The sequence below is a fragment of the Equus przewalskii genome, chromosome 17, assembly GCF_037783145.1.
Source record: "Equus przewalskii isolate Varuska chromosome 17, EquPr2, whole genome shotgun sequence".
Lineage (NCBI taxonomy): Eukaryota > Metazoa > Chordata > Mammalia > Perissodactyla > Equidae > Equus > Equus przewalskii.
This window is the reverse complement of record NC_091847.1, coordinates 57,747,225-57,767,055: the sequence shown is the minus strand read 5'-3', so window position 1 is coordinate 57,767,055 and position 19,831 is coordinate 57,747,225. Positions and strand designations below refer to the sequence as shown.

At 39.8% G+C, this 19,831-nt stretch overlaps 1 long non-coding RNA gene across 2 annotated transcripts in view; it reads right to left on the bottom strand.

The window, feature by feature from the left end:
• Positions 1 to 19,831, bottom strand: part of LOC139076824 (uncharacterized) — a 351,089-nt gene that overhangs the window by 138,550 nt on the left and 192,708 nt on the right. The window contains exon 7 of one of the 2 annotated variants that reach the window (XR_011528813.1): positions 11,462 to 11,542. The exons of the other annotated variant lie outside the window; for it this stretch is intronic. This is a non-coding gene — a long non-coding RNA (uncharacterized lncRNA). The remainder of the gene's footprint in view (positions 1 to 11,461; positions 11,543 to 19,831) is intronic. 2 annotated transcript variants of the gene reach the window in all.

Below are 19,831 nucleotides of genomic sequence, written 5' to 3'. Positions count from 1 at the left end.
AAACACCATGTAAATCAAAGGAAGGTTGTATAGATTTATTTGGAAATTTACCAAAGTAATTTATCATTGCAGAAAATTTATGCCGCTGACAGCATGGTGTTTAATTCTTCATTAAAACACAGCCATTTCAGTCTGTAATTCCATATTCATTGCAAGTAGATTACTATTTGTTTATGTCTTCGAGTATAGTTGCACTTGATCAGTCATATTTTAAAGTGCATATTATTATATTACACATTTTTTCTCATATTACAGTTAGGTAATTATATTGACTTTTTAATATTGTGTATGTTGGTAGATGATATTATCTATGAAATTCAGTTCAAGATAGTAAAGGGAGCATAACAATATGTTATAAAATACATAAATATTTTTTATGGGGAGGTTTCAGGTCTGGTACAGTTGAGAATAACTGATAAACATGGATGTTGAAATCAATGAGAATGATAACAATTTACTGGTACAGAGAGGCAAGTGCTAAAAATCTTCAATGAATGAGAAAGAATGTCTAGGACAGTAGCTCTGGAACTTTGTTGCACCTTCACATCACCTAGGGAGCTTCTATAGGTCCTAATACCTGGGCTGGACACAGCAGAATCTCTGAGGACAGGGCCTAGGCATCAATATTTTAAAAGAATCCTCAGTGCAGACACGTTTGAGAACCACAGAATGAAGAGATCTGGAAAAAATTACAACAAGGAGGAATCGATGGTGGTCAAGTCTGACAGCTTGCCATTTAAAGAATCAGTGATGAGGCCAGCCCAGTGGTGCAGCAGTTAAGTTCGCACGTTCCGCTTCCCCAGCCCGGGGTTCGCTGGTTCGGATCCTGGGTGGGGACATGGCACCGCTTGGCAAGCCATGCTGTGGTAGGTGTCCCACATATAAAGTAGAGGAAGGATGGACACGGATGTTAGCTCAGGGCCAGTGGTTTTTAGGAGTGGGGGAAGGAAAGAAATGGGCCAAAATTGACAATGGGGAACAAGGGGTACACCCCTACTCCACCTCTGGGTCTGAAGAAAATACAGCCACCATTGAAAAGGCTCCCAGGAAACTGGAACCCTCAGTGGTGAGAGGTTTTATTATGAGAAATAACTGTAAATAAGTGAAATGCAGGAAAGGGACCAATTAAGGATGAGGTTGGGGATATAGGGATGTCTGCTAAGTTCCAGAGCCACAACAGAAGGGCATAGAGTGGCTGGAGAAGGGGAAAATTTGAGTCATATTAGGAGGTGTACAGAGATTATGCCAAAAAGCAGAGTTCCAGGAATGAGCTGGGAGACAGATGTAACACAGGATGGGATCTGTCCTGGTATCCTAGAGGAAGACGGCAACCAGTTCTATTTATAGCCCTGGTAGCAGGCACTGTCAACGCTCTGCCTAGAGCCTCTGGGATCCTTTTTACCACTTCTGGTGCCCCACCCCTAGCCAGCACCTGCAACTCTTCAGAGGATTGCCCTTGAGCTAGTGGAGCCACTTGGCAAAGCTGGAAACGCCCGGGAGTTTGCACTTAGCCAATCGGTGATTGATGCAGAAACATGAAGACCTGACTCCATTGCCTCATCAGAAAAAACTCTAGGGCTTAATGTTTCAGAGTTTTCCTGTAGGATCAAGCTGAAAGGATCCTGCCTACTTTGCCTACTTTTTCTTTACTTGGCTTCTTCCCCTTCCCTGTTCTGCTTCTCCCACTTCCTTACCAAGTTTCTCCTTGCAAACACTTTAATAAATCATTTGCTCTTCAGTCTTTGTCTTGGGGTCAGCTTCTGTGAAACTGGAAACAAGACAGCCTCCTTCTTATGGTGGCAGCATGGGTTAGCAGGAGCAGGAGGCACTTTGCGGGACTCCCAAAGCACCAACTGAGGACAATATCACTGTGCCAAGGGGGGAGAGTTTTGCCACGTTCAAGTAGAATGACCAAGATGACCAATTTTGATAGATCACAGAGTAGGTTTTTCTGTGGGTCCTTGTAAAGATGACAAAATTTTCCATAACACCTTCCAGGAACTCTGACACCAATTTTCAGAAGGATGTTTCGTACACCATCATTCATCAGTCAATATAAGCAAATGCTGTCATTTAGAAACAAGCAACTATGTAGATTGTCAAAACAATGTGGCAGTATGTGTACCTACGTGTCTTGTAGTCTGATTTCATCTAGAGATAGATTTCAGAGTACCTAGAAAAAGAGAGGGACCACATCCAAAAGGTAATTCTCCCTAACATATTATTTAAAGTAGTTTTCGATAAATATTGAGCATCAGTGAGTTCAAAGTTATTTTTTCTGATTAACATTCAGAACTAAACCTAAGTTGCTGGTTAAGTGAAGAGCAACATATTTTAAGTGTCATTCAAGGTGATGCTATAGGCTATAATTGTCAGAGGTTATAAAATGGGCAAAAATGATGGAGCATAGGTGGTAAGTATTAGTGCATCCACCTGACTTCTATCTGTGTCTTGTCCTCTCCACTATCTCAATATTTTGGAGGCAGAGTTCAAGCAATTGTATGAAAAAGACTGGGCCCTTCTACTTTAATGAAAAGTTCTAGAACTGTCACAACAAGAACAGAGACTAACACAACCACTGCTTCATATTAGGAAATGTATAGGCTTTGCTTCTTCTCTCCAAAAGTACCCTTTAAGTTCCAAAGGGAAGGAAAAAGAAGAGACGTCCAAACAAAGTGGATGCATTAGAGAGATAATGGGTATAAGTGATTAAAAAACGCTCTTTTTAGGGAACATCTTGAGAAATGAAGTGGTGGCTATAATGTGGAATTTTTCATCAATAGACTCTTCCAAGCTTAATACCAACTTTTAATTACCAGCATGGTAATATGAAGATGTGATTGTAACAATAACTGAAGTCATCAAATTATTTTCTTCCCTCTTCTAGTGGGAAGGCATTTCCAAACTCAAAGTAGCAAAATTATATGTGTCTAAGTGTACCATGTAAAGTTGCCAAGGCTAAGTCTCTGAAGACTTTTCTTCAAGAGGCAGCCCACAGAAATGAGAGAACTCCAGCAGCAGGCACGGAAGGGTAGATTGCTCTCAGTGGAGTTGGGGTGGGGAGGAAAAGTCCCAACTGGGGAACGGAAAGAGGGTGCCTCAATAGGAAAATCTACCCAAGGATCCACACAGCGGGGAGCCCCCATGGATGACCCAGAGAACAATAAAGTTGTCATAGGAGAGACTCAGTATTTGCAAGCCAACTGTGGAACCACAGTTACAGGAAGGAGCATCAATCCTCAGATGAGGAGGACCACAAACTCAGCACCACTTTCCAAAAGACAGAACTTCTCCTTCCTTCCTCCTTTCCACACACCTCAATGCGTGCGCACGCGCGCACACACACACACACGGATAAGCAGGTAGAGGTGCAGGGAATGTGGAGAGAAGAGGAAGACGAGGAATGAGGTTACATTACTTTCAATTGCAAATAACTTTTAGCAATCTTGGAGGCCATGTGGGAGCTGAATGCTGGGGTTTTGGAGAATTTTCAATAACAGCTGAAATAAATATTGAATTTGCTCCCCAGAGTGATCACAAGTGAATGCCATTTGCTGTCATTTTTATATTAACTTCTCAATCCACTAGAATATGCCACCTAGTATCTGATATTAGTGATACTAGAAAAAATGTCCTGTTTTCACATTGCTGAGTTGTGACCTTGCATGTCTACAAGGGCCTGACATCTGTCAGTATCCTGGACTTCAACAGATTGACCTTTAATCCATTTGAGCACTTACTAAAGAAAAAATTCCTGTAGTAGAAAGAACTATACTGGTTTAAATGTCAATCTGGCTCCATCATATACCAACTTTACAATTTCAGCAAAGTTTCTCTGTTTTTTTAACACCTCTGAGTCTTAATTTTCTAAAATTTAAAATGGGTTGATAATACTTATCTAAATAGTAAGCACTTAAATTCATAAAATGGTTGTTTCCATCCCACCCATATCCTCAACTGCTAGACTGATTTAAATGCTATTTTTTTAAAACAACGGACATGCATTGCATTAATCCCCACAGTGTTATCTTTTTTTTTTTTTAAAGATTTGCCCTGAGCTAACATCTGTTGCCAATCTTCCTCTTTTATTTTCCTCCTCAAAGCCCCAGTACACAGTTGTATAACCTAGTTGTAAGTCCTTCTAGTTCTTCTATGTGAGCTGCTGCCTCAGCATGGCTACTGACAGACGAGCGGTGTGGCTCCTCGACTGGGAAGCAAACCCAGGCTGCCAAAGCAGTGAGAGCACTGAACTTTAACCATGAGGCCATCAGGGCTGACTCACATAGTGTTATCTTTTTAATCATGAGTTATTTCCTTTTTAATCATGCTACAAAAGTGAACAGATAGTTTCCCTCTAGGAGTTTTTATTTTGTGTCTTAAATGATACTTAACAGTTAGACTGCTATTGTACTATAAATCTAGAGCATGTGTGAATTTAGAGCCCCAGTTCACCTTAGCTTGTTAAATCTGTGCTTAACAGCTTTGGCAGAGCAAGAATACCAACATGACTGGGTTGTATGTCTTCCCTGTGTGCATATTTGTCTTCCTTCATTGTTATTTGAGTTAGTCCTTTTAATTTTTTTAAGAAAACAGTATGTTTGCATTTGGCCTAGTTCAGCTGTAATAAATTCTTGTTCTATCCCATGACAGGTTTTCTTAGGCTGCCATATTAAGTGTCCTGTATCTTGTCAAATTTGCTACTTAAATATTTGGATTTTTCTTCTTACTTTTTTATGGCTTATCTTCCTTCCAGTTTTTGGTGATAATTGTACCCTGACCCTGAAAGGCTCTCATTTGCATACCCCTGCTAACCAATTTATAGTTAGCTGCCATGATAATCTGCAACCGCACCTGAGTCTTTAAAATAGTTCCCTGTAGCAAATCATATCTATACACATTTTACAAGAAGGGTGAGTCAACATGTTTAAACAGGCTACCTCAGAAAGGACCTGCATAATTTATAGAGTGGAAATAGAAATACTGCCACCCAAAGCATTTTCTCATCCCACTAAAACTACAGTGCGGCTTCAACGTTCAGTGACTGACTTTCTTCAGGGAAGAGATCCAGAAGGAGGAAATAAATTTTCAGGTATTCTTCTGGAATCTATAATCTATTTCTTTCTCCATCTTTACATGCGTATAAACAACTCTGGAATACATCTCTTGAAATTCCCCTTCAATTTCCCTTGACCTTGGGCAAATTACATTAGTAAGTTACCTCTGTGCCTCGATTTCCTCATCTGCAAAATGAGGATGATAGTAGCAATCTCTTTCCTAAAGTTGCTGTGAAGATTAAATGAGTTTATATGTCAAAAGTGCTTAAAATAACCCCGGCCCTCAGTAGGCATTCAACAAGTGTTAGTTACAATTTTCACTTCTCCTATCACCTGTTCAGTGCCTTCCTCATCTCCTCCACACCCTATCAAGTGAAGGGGAGAGGAAGATGGAGGGCTAAGGCCAAGGAGAGAGGAGCAGTCCCATCCTTGGTTCACTCACCTTGGGCTGACTATCACATCAGTGAAGACTTTGTATTTATTGTGCCAGACCAGCGTTTTGCCACACGTAACTGTTCATTTCCCTCCCATCCCCTACTATCCTGTAGACTTCCCATTATCTCCTGAACCTTATTTCAGTGAACAAGACCGCAAATGAAACATGCCAGTTTTACTTTCAATTTATTATCATTGACACAGGGAACAAGCAACAAATTAGGAGGAATCAGAGCTAAAAGCAAGCAAGCTGTGGACATGTAAGGATAATACTAACAACTGAAAAAGCAACTTCCAGTACCAGGCCTTCCTTAAGTTTCCAGTGTTCACTACCCTATAGCCCTCCTTTAGTCACAACCATGGGAATAGCTGAGAGGTTTATTAGAAAGCCAAATAGATGTCCTGGCTCCATGAATGAGATTATGTTCTGGTCATTAAGAGAGCAGCATACCATCCCCAGCAGCAACGGACGTAAATTAAAAAAACATTTCCCTAGATCTAACCTATCCAATAAACACATATTGAATGCCCACTCTGTGCACTGAGGTATGAAGTGACAAACAAAATACAGCAATCTGCCCGCACGTAGCTCATGATCTAGTAGGGGAAATAAGCTAAGTATACAAATGGGCATAATAGAAGGAAAAAATGTTAAGGGCTTTACGCAAAACATAAATAAAGATCTCTCAGGCAAAAACTGAAAAGTAGAGTAAGTTCCCACAAATTTGCCACGAAATTCAATTTTTGCCTCGGAATCTCTATGAAAACAGCTACTTCACATTCAAATAACAGTTGACTAAGTGCCTGGTCTGAACAAGGCCCTGAACTGGATTCCATATTGGCTGCAAAGGTCGACAGGGAACCTATAATCTGCAGGTGTTGTAGGACATACAGAAATATAATCATAAAAGGCCGAAATGTTAAAAAGAACATGGGAACACAGAGCAAAGAGTATTTCTAATCAGATGCAGACAGGTGACATGGAGGGAGATGGCCCTTCCCTCGTCCAAGCCTACCCTCAGGGTCCAAGTGGGCTACTGCGGTCACTTTTTGCTTGCTGCTTCTGCTCTTTTCCCTGGCAGCCTCCCCTTCCTCACACTCTGACCAGAATGATTTTAAAATGTGAAAATCAGATCACGGTTCTTCCTTTTCTATGGCCTTTCAAAGGCTTTCCATTGACCTTGGAATCAAACCCAGATGCTTTGCCATGGCTTACAAAGCCCCAGGGGGCCTGGGCCCTGCCTAGTTTTGGATGCTTGGCCCACAACACTTGTTCACTCCACTGTATCCACACTGGCCCCTTGCTGGTCCTTGGCCTTGCCAAGTGTGTTCCTTTCTCAACATCTTTGTACTTGTAGTTCCCTCTTTCGAGAAATTTATTCTATACACTCTGATCATCAGTTGTGCCTGGATTCTAGCCCCTTGAGGGCCCCTCCTCCTCTCCCCTAAAGGGGTCATTGGTGACTGCCAATGTTACTTTCCATACCTCAGTTATTGGCTTGATACTCTGCCTGCTTTTCAGATGCTAAAGGACTGAGATCTCCCTTTACTATCCCCAGAATAAATCTCAGAGCAGGCTTGTTAAGTCTCTTACTGGGGGCAAAGTAGCCCCACGTTCCATTGCTGGGGCAGTGAATTAGATAATGTCTTGGTCAAAGTGTGCTGACATAAGTGTGGGGTATGAAACCTAGGCTCCACTTCCAGTGCTTTCACTCATTACCTGTGTGATGTCAATCGAGTTACGTAACCACTCTGTGTCTTTGTATCTCTATTTGGAAAGATCTCTCATGTTCCTCCTAGGTCCAACTTTCTTTCCTTTATTCCTCCATTTCTTCATCTTCACACGTACTTATTGGGGGCCTACTCTATGCAAGATACTATGCTATCCCCAAGGGCTAAGCTGTGAATAAGGCAGACATCATTTATGCCTTTAAGAACTAAATTTGAGCACAGGAGACAGACATTAAGCAATTTTATCTCATGTGCTGATGGAATAACAGTCTCCTTCCCAGACCTCTCACTGGAGTTTGTTCCCAGATAGGGAAGAAAATAAATGCTAAGATTTCCCCAAATCCTATTACAGAGACCAGTGGAAAAGAGCACCCTTCCCAGGAATTTAAACTGGCTCAAGGCACAGGGGAAATTGTCATTTCAAAGCTTCCCATAGTTGGTTACTTCTCTTGTTCATTTTTCTAAAGAGTAGATGGCTTTTTGTTTGAAAAGGCACAATCATGGGTCCTGCTCTTTATGTAGTTCTTATGTATTGAGAAGCTTCCGAGCATGGTCTAAAAGCAGGAGAGGGAACAAAGGAAAAGTGTCATCTATCTGTATCTACCAACTGCCATCTCTACTGCAGAGAGGGTAAACTGTACAGATTAAGTTAGATTTAGAGAAAAGTTTTTATTCCTTAATATGGATCTAAGCTAAGTCTACAAGAATTGTTGTCTTCCCTGGAGGGTGTGTGTGCATGTGTGTGTGTGTGTGTGTGCACATGTGTAATGTATTCCAACAGTTCCTACCAAGAGATTTACAAAGAAAGAGGAAACGTCTTCATTTCACAGGCGTGGAAAGTCTGCTAAGGTTAGCTACGTTGAAGTGGGAACCCTCTCTAAGTGGTCTTATAGAATGCCTCCATGGTTTTATTTTAGACAGAACTCACATTTTAAGAAACAATCCACTGTGGCTAATTGTCTGCCTTCACTCAACCTTGTAAATAGAAAGGCAAGAATTATAAAGCAAGATCAGCACTTCTGAGCAAGGAATTGAACAAATAAATCAAAATTTACCCCAGGATAGTGTGAAGACAAGATCCTACTCTCCAGTGTGTGAGGGAGGGCAGAACTCAAGACTAGGAAAAGGGGTAAGAAATTAAGGTTGCCCAAAAAGGAGAACTTATGTGAGATTCTCTTCCTTGAACTTTTGGAATAGTGATATTTCACATATAGTTTCAAGACGTTTTTCTCCTGTACTATAATTTACCTCTAGTAATCCCTAACTCTTTAGTAAAGTATATTACACTTGGATAGCCTTTTGTTAGTAGGATTGTGGGTAATTAGGTTAAAGTTCAGCAAAGAGAATTGTGACTTTTCTCACATCACCTCCTGGTGGGGATGGCAGCAAGTGCTGAAGGAGACAGTGAGCCCAGAGTCCCGCTAGTGGAGGAAAAGCAAATAATATTCACAGTATTGCATTGTAAAGTCCATGCCAAGTGACTGCCTTCAAAATGGCCAGAAGCCAAACATTCCTTTTCCCAAATATACCAGAGGAAGGAGTTTCTCAAAGGGATGAAGCTGACATTTAGGTTACAAGCACATACACAAAATTATAATTGTAGTGAGTATTCCCAGGGATGGCCCAAGAGACTAAAAGAGCAAAGAATGGATAAACTAGCTTAATTCTTCAGGGTCTGAAGACCGAGCAGGATTTATCAAGGTGAAGGGGAGCGTGACAAGAAGAGCACCCCTGGCAAGAAGAAAAGCAGGATGAAAGCTGAGCGGTGTTCAAAGAAGTAGACTAAGGCCCAAGTGGTCACACAAATCATCCTGTGACAGGATGAGGCTGGTGAAGCTGGTGAGGGCTGGGTCTTACACGGACTTGTAGGGCAGTTTCAAAATGTTTAATTTTATCCCAAAGCAAGATGGCTGAACATTCCTCTAGGTGCCTAAGTCCAAGTGCTATTAATTATAGGAAGTAGTGAATTAGTGCTATGGCTCCAAAGAGAAGGAAAGCACAGTCCAGAAAGAGCTTATTGGAGCACATACACTCTGAGGATTAGCATTAAGGACTGACAGAACTGGCAGGCCAAGAGAATGGAACAGGGATTCTAGAGAAAAAAGAGAACATTCACAATCCGGAAGATAAGAATGATCATGGTTTTTAAGACAGGGAATAGCCAAGGCTATCTGTAAGGAATAACTCATATTTTTCTCCCATAGAAATAATTATTTCTACTTGCAAAATATCTCTGTTCTGACTTTTTTCTTGCCAATGACATGTGTAATTAAATATTTTAAGACAAGACGAGCTTCGATTTTCTTTGACAACTACACTGCAAGATAATTTCTACTGTTATCATCCAACTGCTGAAATGCCTTCATATTAAAGGTTTACTCATTAATCTAAGGTAACTTTTTCAAAGAAATAGGATTAACTATGCTTATGCCATATGAGTATACACACAATTAAGGAACAAACCATAATTCCTGATTTCCTGCCCACTCCTCCTAGGTTAACAGACCACCTATGGTTTTAAAGAGTAATTTGAAATGGTATTTGGCAGGTCAAACTTTTGTTCTAGATCACTTTTATTCAGAAAAATAATCCCAATAATTAGTTGGATGCTTGAGCTATAAATGACAGTAAAAGTAACTGTAAGTCATTTAATAAATAATGGGTGCACAATTGTACATAACAAGGCAGGTAGTTCCAGGACTGAAAATTCAAAGGCACAATGACCTCAGCAAGGGCCTGGGTGCTCTCCATCTTTCAGCTCAGCCATACGCAGTGTGTCAAGACGTCTCCCTCATGGTTGCAAGATGGAGGTAGCAGCTCTGAGTATCGCAAAAAGACACATCAGCATCTATCCTAGAAGAGGAAGACTTTTCTTTTATAAAGTCTCTTTTTATTGGGAAGGAAAAGTCCTCCAAAAACTCTCGGATGGCAGTCTTCCCCTCAGGCCTCAGTGGCCATATCTAGGTCATATGAACTTGTATAAAGCAATCATTGGAAAAATGAATAGGATTCAAAATGGTTTGCTAGACCAATTGTGATTTATGCCCCAAGGCTTCAGTGCTTATCACCTTTCCTAAGCAGAGGGAAAGGTGAAGGCTGGAGTAAAACTGGAGCCCTAGAAGGGAAGAAAGAGGCAGGGGCAAGAAAGGGTAGGAAAGAGGGTAGAGAATGAATAATTCTGAAGTTAGAGGTCCTATTTAAAAGGATGTAAGCATAGTGCAAGAAAACCAACAGCAGCCTGCTCTACATCTCTAGGCCTGAAGGGGCAAGAGCAAGGAGTAGTTATCAAAACCCAGAAGGAGGAAGTTATATCGAAAGGTCCTCTCCTTGAAGCCTTTATAAGGCTAGCCCAAGGCAACCTCACAATGACAGAGCCGGGGGACCACCTTGACATTTCTTGTTGAGGTTCCCCATTGGCCAACCCCGCCTGGAAGCCAGAAGGCAAGTAATCCACACAGAACAGTCTCCCGTGGCAGGGTGAAGAGAATGGAGGAGAAATGATTTGCAAGTGCAAATCTAGCACAATCAATATAACCGTTGATTAAAACCATTCTCACTGTCATCACAAATAAAAAACATACTGCACATGCATTTTCAAGCAAAAAATTATTGTTACTTTTAGTTAAGTAACATAAAGAGTTGTTCTCTTTCATTTCCTCTCCTCTTCTTCTCAAAGTGCGTCTACAACATTGATTGTTTCCTTTAGCTAGTAACAGATTTTTTTTTAGCCTGATCAGTTAGTGACATGTTAGCAATGATTGAAAATAGTTATGCATACAGGTACAGGCTAAGAAACGGGAATTCAGTACCTCCAATGTATGTGTTGGACAGAAGGCCTCCACGGAGTGGAGTCATGGGAGATGAGGACAGTTTGATTACGTTGTTCTAAAGAGTTTACATTTTGAATTGATTTTCAAAAAGCTTTTAAAAAATCAAATAATTCAGGGGCTGGCCCCGGGGCATAATGGTTAAGTTTGCGCGCTGCACTTTGGCAGCCTGGGGCTCACGGGTTCCGATCCTGAGTATGAACATACGCACTGCTCATCAAGCCATGCTATGGTGGCATCCCACATACAAAATAGAGGGAAACTGGCACAGATGTTAGCTCAGCAACAATCTTCCTCAAGTAAAAAGAGGAAGATTGTCAACAGATGTTAGTCCAGGGCCAAATTTCCTCACCAAATAAACCCCCCAAAATCAAATAATTCTAACTTACACAGAACAATGTTATCTTATTTTACCTCCCTGGATTTCTTCCCAAAATTCTTTACCAGATCCTCTACTATTCTTCAGATTAGTTCAGATTTTTCTATCTCCAATTCCTACAGCACCAAGAGAAAGAAAAAGACAGAAAGTTACAGACAAACCACAGGAAAACAAGTAAAACGTAAGCATGTTAGCCCTCAGATTTTCACTCCCTTACTTTAACCTATTTCCATGCAACTCTTCCTTCTGCCCTTTGCTGCTCTGATAATAGAACCACAAATTCCAAACAAATGACATGCCACCTCCGTCTGAGGTCTATCAACTACTGCACTTGGCTTTCAACAGCCTCATTTTGTCTTGCTCCTGGCTGAACTACTGAGCACATTCCACAGTGCTGCTGATATAAGGTGAATGTACCATGCTTAATCAATTGACTCTGTATTTTAAAACATGATGGTTTCAGGTGAAAGATCCAGAGAATGAATAAAACAGTTATGCAGGCCCCATTATACCGTGCTAATTGATTTTTAGTACCTCTTCTAAGTCAAACAAATTTCAATGGGTTAATTTGGGATAGCTGTTAGCAACATTTAATCTTTTCATGCCTGAAATTCATACTTTATCTATGGCTAAAATTAAGAACTCTCTTTGAAATACTTGATATCAAATAGAATGGAAAAGATAAGCTGGACTTTGTTTTAAATAGCTAATTCTCTAATAGTTATTTGAGTCTTTTTGCTAATAGAAAGGCAAGATAATTAATGCACAAATGTAAGATCCACAAGAACAGACATTTTTATCTGTTGGGTTCACTAACGTATTCTCAGTGCTGAAAAACGTATTCTCAGTGCTGACGCATCGTAGGTACTCAATTAATGTATGTTGAATAATGAATGAATAGCTAATGACTCAAAGTAAGACTATCAAACAATTTAAGTATCAAAAACAATTTATTCTAGGTGCTAAATACTAAAATAATATCAATTATAATAATATTATTACTGTTTTTGAATATTTACTCTTTGCTAGCCCAAGTTGAGTGCTTTATTCATAATACCTCATTGAATCCTTAAAGGATTCAATTCTACCATAAAATAGGTAGGAAGAAATCCATTCTTTAGCTGAAAAAGCTGAGGCTTATAGAGGCTATTATTCAGTGAACCCAAAATTCACATTCTTATCCTTCTGTCTCCAAAGTCCAATCTCTTGAGCACAAAGCTATACCTACAGCTTGTATCACCAAAGTGTAACATCTCAAACCTGGAATCCAAGGTTTAGTCCTTGAATCAGAAAACCTCTCATGACTTAGGCTCAGGCAGCTCTAGATTTGAATTTCTACAAGGCCACTTTCCTCTGAGTGGCAGTGTAGAAGTTATTTAATTTCCCTGGCCTTCAGTTTCTTTATCTGCAAGATCTATTTAATTACCCTACCTCAGGAGGACTTTATTAGAATTAGATAGGACATTCTCATGAAGCTTGCCTAGTGTATAATCAATGCTTATTTTTGCAATTTTATGATTCTACCCACGAAAGCTCAATGAAGTAGGTGAGTTAAATTATTATATTGTGAAACAAAAATGTGTAAAAATGTAATCTAAGTAATCCCAACACCGAAAATACTTATTGTCACACCATTTTTTTCCTTTTATTGGGTGGGGGTGGAAAAAACATTTCATTCTCAGCATCCTAGGATAAACTCTCCATTTCACTTTGGCAATACAGAGAGCTATTTCTGTTAAATCTTCAAGACCCATTCTCAGAGAAAACTCACCACTACTGATGGCTGATCAAGGAAACATGAGAGATCAGACTGAAATTAAAATAAAATCATTCATGCATTTTTAGCTTTATTTTCAGAGCCCAAGGAGAGAACAGAAAAGTAAAGAAGAGAACAATGCCCGCTAATTACTTTTTACTAATTCCTAACTACTAGCCGTTTTTGTTTTTAAATTTTCATTTTCTTCATAAGATCATAGACATTTTCCTTTATTGCTTAATTTTTTCAAATTACAGGTGAGCACAAGGCATCCTCTGGGACCTATCCCCCTGCTCTACTCGCACTGACGGACATTTTTAACTACTTAAGCCTTTCCATTTTTTCTGAGAATTATTAGATACCAGAGTAGAACATCATCTTAAAATGAATATAATATCTAAGCCAATGTTTGTCCGAGTTCCTCATTTCCTTGAGGGCTTCTAAATAAAGGAAGGCAAGCCATGATGGGCATGGGAAAAGAAAAAAAAGATCAAGAGAAAGTGAAAAATAAAATTAGCACACCGCCTTATTTTGTTGATTTTAGGAATTATTAGCTTCTTACAAATCTCTGGCACACAGCAGGCAAAAAAACAAGTGATGTCTTGATATAATGGTTAGAAAATGAAGAACAAAGTGGGAGGAGAAGGCATAAAATGCTAAGAACTGCTAGGTGACAATTTTAAAAAAGTGTTTGGCTATGAACCAAACAGGTGTATGAGACAAAGGAGGATGCTCTAGATTTGACTGAGAATACAATAGGGTGGTTCTGAGAACAATTTCAGAGAATAAGTAGGACTAACATAGTGCTTCTCAACTTAGGCTGGTCATGACGATCACCTGGGAAGCTATTAAACATCCCGGTGCCTAGGCTGCCACTTAGGCTGTTGAAATGGGAATCTCTGAGAGTGGGATCTGGGCATCCATACTTTTTTAAGCTCTTGGTGATTTCCACGAGCAGCCAAGGCAGAGGGCTGCTGGGCTAACCAGGGAGATTCAGCACATGATTCCTTCCATCACTTTGAATTACATAAAAATAGCAGGCAAAGGCATTATTTTTCAAAGAGACAGTAATAGACCAAACACATTTTCCTGTATGAATTCACTGACTGAGTTTCCTGACAGCGCCTGTCCACTGTCAGTAGAACTGGTGACACTGCTAGTCTAAGAATTAAAGTGCAGCTCTGACTGAGTCTCCTGGAAGGCAGACTTATAAACAAGGGGCTCTTGGATCTCTGCACTCCCCTACAGCTGGCGAAAATCTCCATCTCTGGAGCAGCTGTAGGTAAAGCCTGTCCTCTTTCCAGCTGCCCAAGGAAACACTTGCCGCCCCAAGCAGCTGTCCCAAGGCATAAAGGAATTAACCTCTGCCAGGGATCACAAACAGCTGCTGAAATCAGCTGCTCTTGTGCGGTGAAGGGGAGGGTAGGGGAGCACTTCTGCAGCCATTGTCAGTCCCTTGGGGAACCCCAGCATCACTCCCAGTGTTGATGTGGATGGATGGAACACAGAAGGGTGGAAGCTTGTGAAACAATGGCAAATAAATATCTGCAAATAAACTTACTAATTAAAGAGGACACACTTTGACAAGAAGGTATTAATAACTTTGCATTTACTTGGAAACTTAAATTTCTGACATTTAAAAAAATTATGTCTTGAAATGCTAAAATACATTTCAGATTCACAGGACTAGCTTACTGTTTCCCCAACCATTGTTTCTTTTTTTAAAATCTGAGCGTTAACAAATTTTCTTCTTTGTACTTGTCAGGTTTTATAAACACAAGCTGAGTCTTTTTTTAAAAAAGCTTACTTTAAATGAATGAATTTTTCCTTAATTTCAAATAGCAGCAGTTCACATATTTTTAAAATGTATTTTTAGTGAATTGGAAAGTACATTTAAAGGTGTTAACAAACTCTGGGGCTTAAGACATATATTTTGACTTCTCTGGCACCTGGTGAATGTTGCTAAGCAGTGGGAGTAGTAAGCTTCACAATCCAGAAGGTATGAAGATCCTATGCCTATCTTAACACTTAATTTTTATCTGTTACCTCCATGATAATGTTCTTACTTTACTCTCTTGTTCTCTTAGATTTCTGTACCTTTAACATCTTATCATCTGAGTTTATCACATTTTTAGCTTATCTTTTTAGTTCAAGATATGGTAGGTTAACCAACAGAGCTGTAGTAAAAAGTATAAACAGAAGATAGTTTTGAAGTAATCTCATAATAATTTCATGTACTTTCATGGTTCAAGGTCTATAGATTTAAAATGACACCAATTGAATCTTTCCTATCTTAAAGCCTCAGATGTGTCAGTAAGGTTGTAAATATAGTATATTGACTCCACTGCCAATGTCTTTTTGAGATCAATTTTTTTTCCAGGGTAAAACATATTTTTGATACACTTTTTACAAGGTTGTCCAAGAGAGAATATATACATAGAAATATTCCTTTGGAGTAGAGAAAGGTAAATTTCGGAAGAATCTAGGGAATTAGAAAAAGTTCAAAGAAGCATTATGTAGGTAGCCAGAGGTGGAAATTGGAACACACCTAGAAAAAGGGAGGACTAAGGAATACATCAGTTAAAACAATTTCTGCTGCAAATTGCAGAACTCAACTCAAAATTACCTAAGCAAAATAAATATTAACACTTAGAAGTAGCCACTTTCAGTTGAATCCATGTTTTTGAAACATATCATTAGGAATCTGTTTCTCTTCCTTTTTCATCTCTACTTTCCTTTGTAGTCCCTCATTTCTAGTCAGGGTCTCTTAAGTGATGATAAAGATCAAAGGAAGATCCGCGCTTACATAGTACCAGCTTAGCAATCACAGAGGAAAGAGAGCACCTCTTTCAAAGATATCTAATGTAGAGGCTGAACTTCACTGAATCAAATTAGATCAAATGCGCTTCTCTGAGCTGAACTGTGGTCAGGGAATACCAATATACCTGGGTCACCTGTCAACTCCTGGATCTGGAGAAGAGTAGAGTCATTTCTACCTGAATCACATGGACTGAAAGTGGAGGAAGGGTTGTAACCCAAAAGAAACTCTGTGAGTTATGGACAGAAACACACATACATATATGCATGGGAGCATGCACATGTGACTGCACATACCCACACACCCCAATATCATTCAGCATCCCACATCCCAGATGGTATACTCAAGATAGAATAATTCAAGCAAGGTTTGATAAAGGAGTATTTGCTTAAAGACTTGGGCAGGGTATAGAAAAAACACAGAGAATAGGAACAGGAGGAGATAACAGTTACCAGAATGTGGAAGAAGAGAATCTTTTACAGAAGAGAAAGAAGCAATGGCCTTTTGTCAAGGGACAGAGCCAGTACAAAACAACTTGGCAGGGAAAAAGACAGAGGATTAAATACCCCAACCTCACTCTCCTCCCTCCCTCTGATCTCTTCCAGAGATCCCCATTGGCCAAACCCAATAGGAAGCCAGATGGCAAGGGAGCTCCCAGGGCATGGTAAAAAATAGAGAGAGTGGATCTGCCAGAACAAACAGAAGATATCCAGCACATACAACCACTATAAAGAGATAGTTCATAACAGTGTTCAGTTTTAAACGTCTAACAGAAAAAAAAAATCCATTATAAAAAATGGCATAAAAATAAAAATATATGTATAATTTAAAGGAAATCCATCCTCAATGCCACTAACCTCTAGTCCCACCATTTATTTATTCTCTACTTTTCTTCATAGCCAAGTTCCTCGCAAGAATAGTTAACATATCCTGTTTATGCTTTCTCATTGTCCATTCACTCCACAACTGCCATTTGGCTTTTGCCCCCAATGCTGTACAGCAGCGGTTTTCCAAATGTGGTACCCAGACCAGCAGCATCAGTATCACCTGGGAACTCGTTGGAAATGCAAATTCAACTGCCCTCATCCAAGACCTGCTGAAGCAAAAACTCTGAGATGCTGGGGCTCAGCAATCTGTGTTTAGTAAGCTCTCCAAGTGATTCTGAAGAACACTAAAGTTTGAGAATCATTTCACTACAGAAACAGCTATTTCTAAGATTACCAATGAACTGCACCATGCTAGAGTTTATGAACGCTTTTCTGTCCTCATCTTTCTTCACCTTGGCTTTGGCCTTTTTGTGCAGAATTTGACATTGTGATCTCTTCTGCAGACAGAATCCTTTCTCTGTCCTCCCATACTCCTGTCTCAGGTCATAAAGCAGAAATATCCACCTTCTTAAAAATATTAGGAAGAAAACCACTGTCCATGTCTCCACTCATCATATTTCAAACCTCCCTAATACTGGGGAGCACCTGACTGATTATAAGCAGAGTTAATGAAGTAAAAATAACTTTTCTCGTGGGAACTGTCCCGTATTTTTTTTCAAGTTGCTTGTTCTCAAGCTTTATGTTCTTCCTTCACCTGCTTGCTCCATGCACAAAACTCAATAGAGCAGTGTGGGGAGGTGAAACCTATAGTTCCCCAGCCATTGTGCCTACTAGTGGGAAGGGCAGTAGCATTCAAGGAGGAAATACGAAGGGACCCATTTTGGCCTCAAGCCTAAACCACACTTTCCAATCCAGTTTCATCGACAATAATGCTGATATCTTTATCTGGCTCTTATGTACATTTTTTCAATTCAGAATCAATAAAACTAGGGAAACAGTGTGGTCAATTGGCATCCTCAATCCCTAACATAAGATGTCTTGGCTGGAAAATTGCGAGAACAGATTCAGGACGAAACAGTTTTCGATCAAAATATGACACGATCAGATTGAACACTAATGCGGCTGAAATGAGCACCTTTAGTAAGTGATGGTTTCTCAGTCCTTTGAACTTTAAAATCAGCAGAAGCTTATATTGTGGCTCAAGTCTGCATGCGTGTGGCTAGTGTGAGGCTTGGATTATGTAGCTAGACACTAGTACAAGTGAGCAAGTGGCCAGTTGGAGCTTTAAGCAAGACTTTGACTAGTGTGCTTGAGCCAAGAACTGTAGTTAGCTTTGACCAGAAAAGAGAGTCATCTTAGTAGTCACGAGAGGTATTTCAGAGACTTCAAATGGAACAAGCAGAAATCCTGTCATAAGTGCAAATATAACATTCTTTCCTGAGGTCAGGAGAGACTCCCTTTGGGAATTAAAACTGGAGATGTACTATCACTTCTTCTGGGACTTGGTCCCACAGTGAGTGAGGAAGACCTCTGCGAGAACCAGTAAAGACTCCTATTAGAATGAGAAGACTTCCACGCATGTACTATTGGGAGGTGACTCAGCCTGAAATAGGAAGTACAGGGTTGGAGCAAGCATCTCTTAATCTGTAGCAGTGGAGATTTTTGGAGTCTTGAACGTTGGTAGAAGAAATCTACGATTGCTTGTTCTCTTCCAACCCTGTTTCTCAGCTGCTGCTAAATGATCCATAATGGAAAAAAAGTCTAGTCCTGTTAAAAGAAGAATATAAGTGATGGACATGGAGCCACTGGAATTGTAAAGATTACCCCAAAACAAGAGCATTAAAAATGAAAAAAAGGGAAAGTTTATTTTGAAGAAGCATGTGGCACAAGTTACTGGTTTTCATTGGACTTCTGCTTTTGAAGCTATGAAAACTTTGGACTTGCAGAAGTGGAAACTATTGATAATCAACTGACCACTATCATTGAAAAGTTAAAATAAAAAATATTTCTATTATTTCTAACATTTTTTTCTCTATCTATGCCCCAGATTCCACTAAATGCATGATTCTTGGCTGGCACCTGCAGTGGAATCTGGACAGTATTATATTCTAAACCCTGGTTACATTACTCTGCTAGCTTTGCTGCTATGGGTCTACAGACTCTTGCGCTTTCTCAGTCACATGAGTGAGCAGGTAGCACTGCGATGATCCGGCGTGTCCTCGTGATTCTCGGGCTAATTCTTTAAAGGCACCGGTAGAAGACACTGCAGGTTGCAGCTGCTGAAGGAACCCACCCTGACTTAAAACCCCAACTCAGCTGAAAATCAGCAAAATAAAACATAACGGAGAGTTAAATTTTGGATTTTAATTCTTTGGGAATTTAATTTAGAAGCAAATTTATTCTGGGCATTAATTTCTCCTCAGCAATTTAATAATTAGAGGGTGTTCTGCTTGTGCAAATTTAGGTCATGTTTCTACTGCTGGCATTGTGTTATCTGGAGCATTTTTATATTGTAATTTCACTGAATATATCATTCCTGGTGAATTATATAAATGAATACAATGTGAGATGGGGAATAGAATTCATAATATTCTATTATATAATAATGTTTAAGGGAATTTTAAGGGAATAAATTCATAATTCAGCATAGTAGATAGATTATTGAATGTAGTCTTTGCCCATTTTAGATAATTTTGGGGCAAAATCTGAATTTCCCATAATAGCTCAAAGAGGGTAACCAGGAGTGATGGATGGTGGTAGGCAGTGACTTCACAAAAATGGGAACAAGACTGACCTTACAAACTTCAGTTCTTTCCTGCACCCTAAGTTTCTCATAGGCTTAATTGTCAAGCCAAAGTGTCAAGAGATGGAAAGCTGTGGAATATAAGAGAATCATTCTTTGACATTGATGACATTCCAGCTTCAACCTCTTACGTAGGAGCTACTATCTTCTCTGATGTCCTCACTCACTGCTCCCACCAGAAGAAGGAGTGACAGATATTGG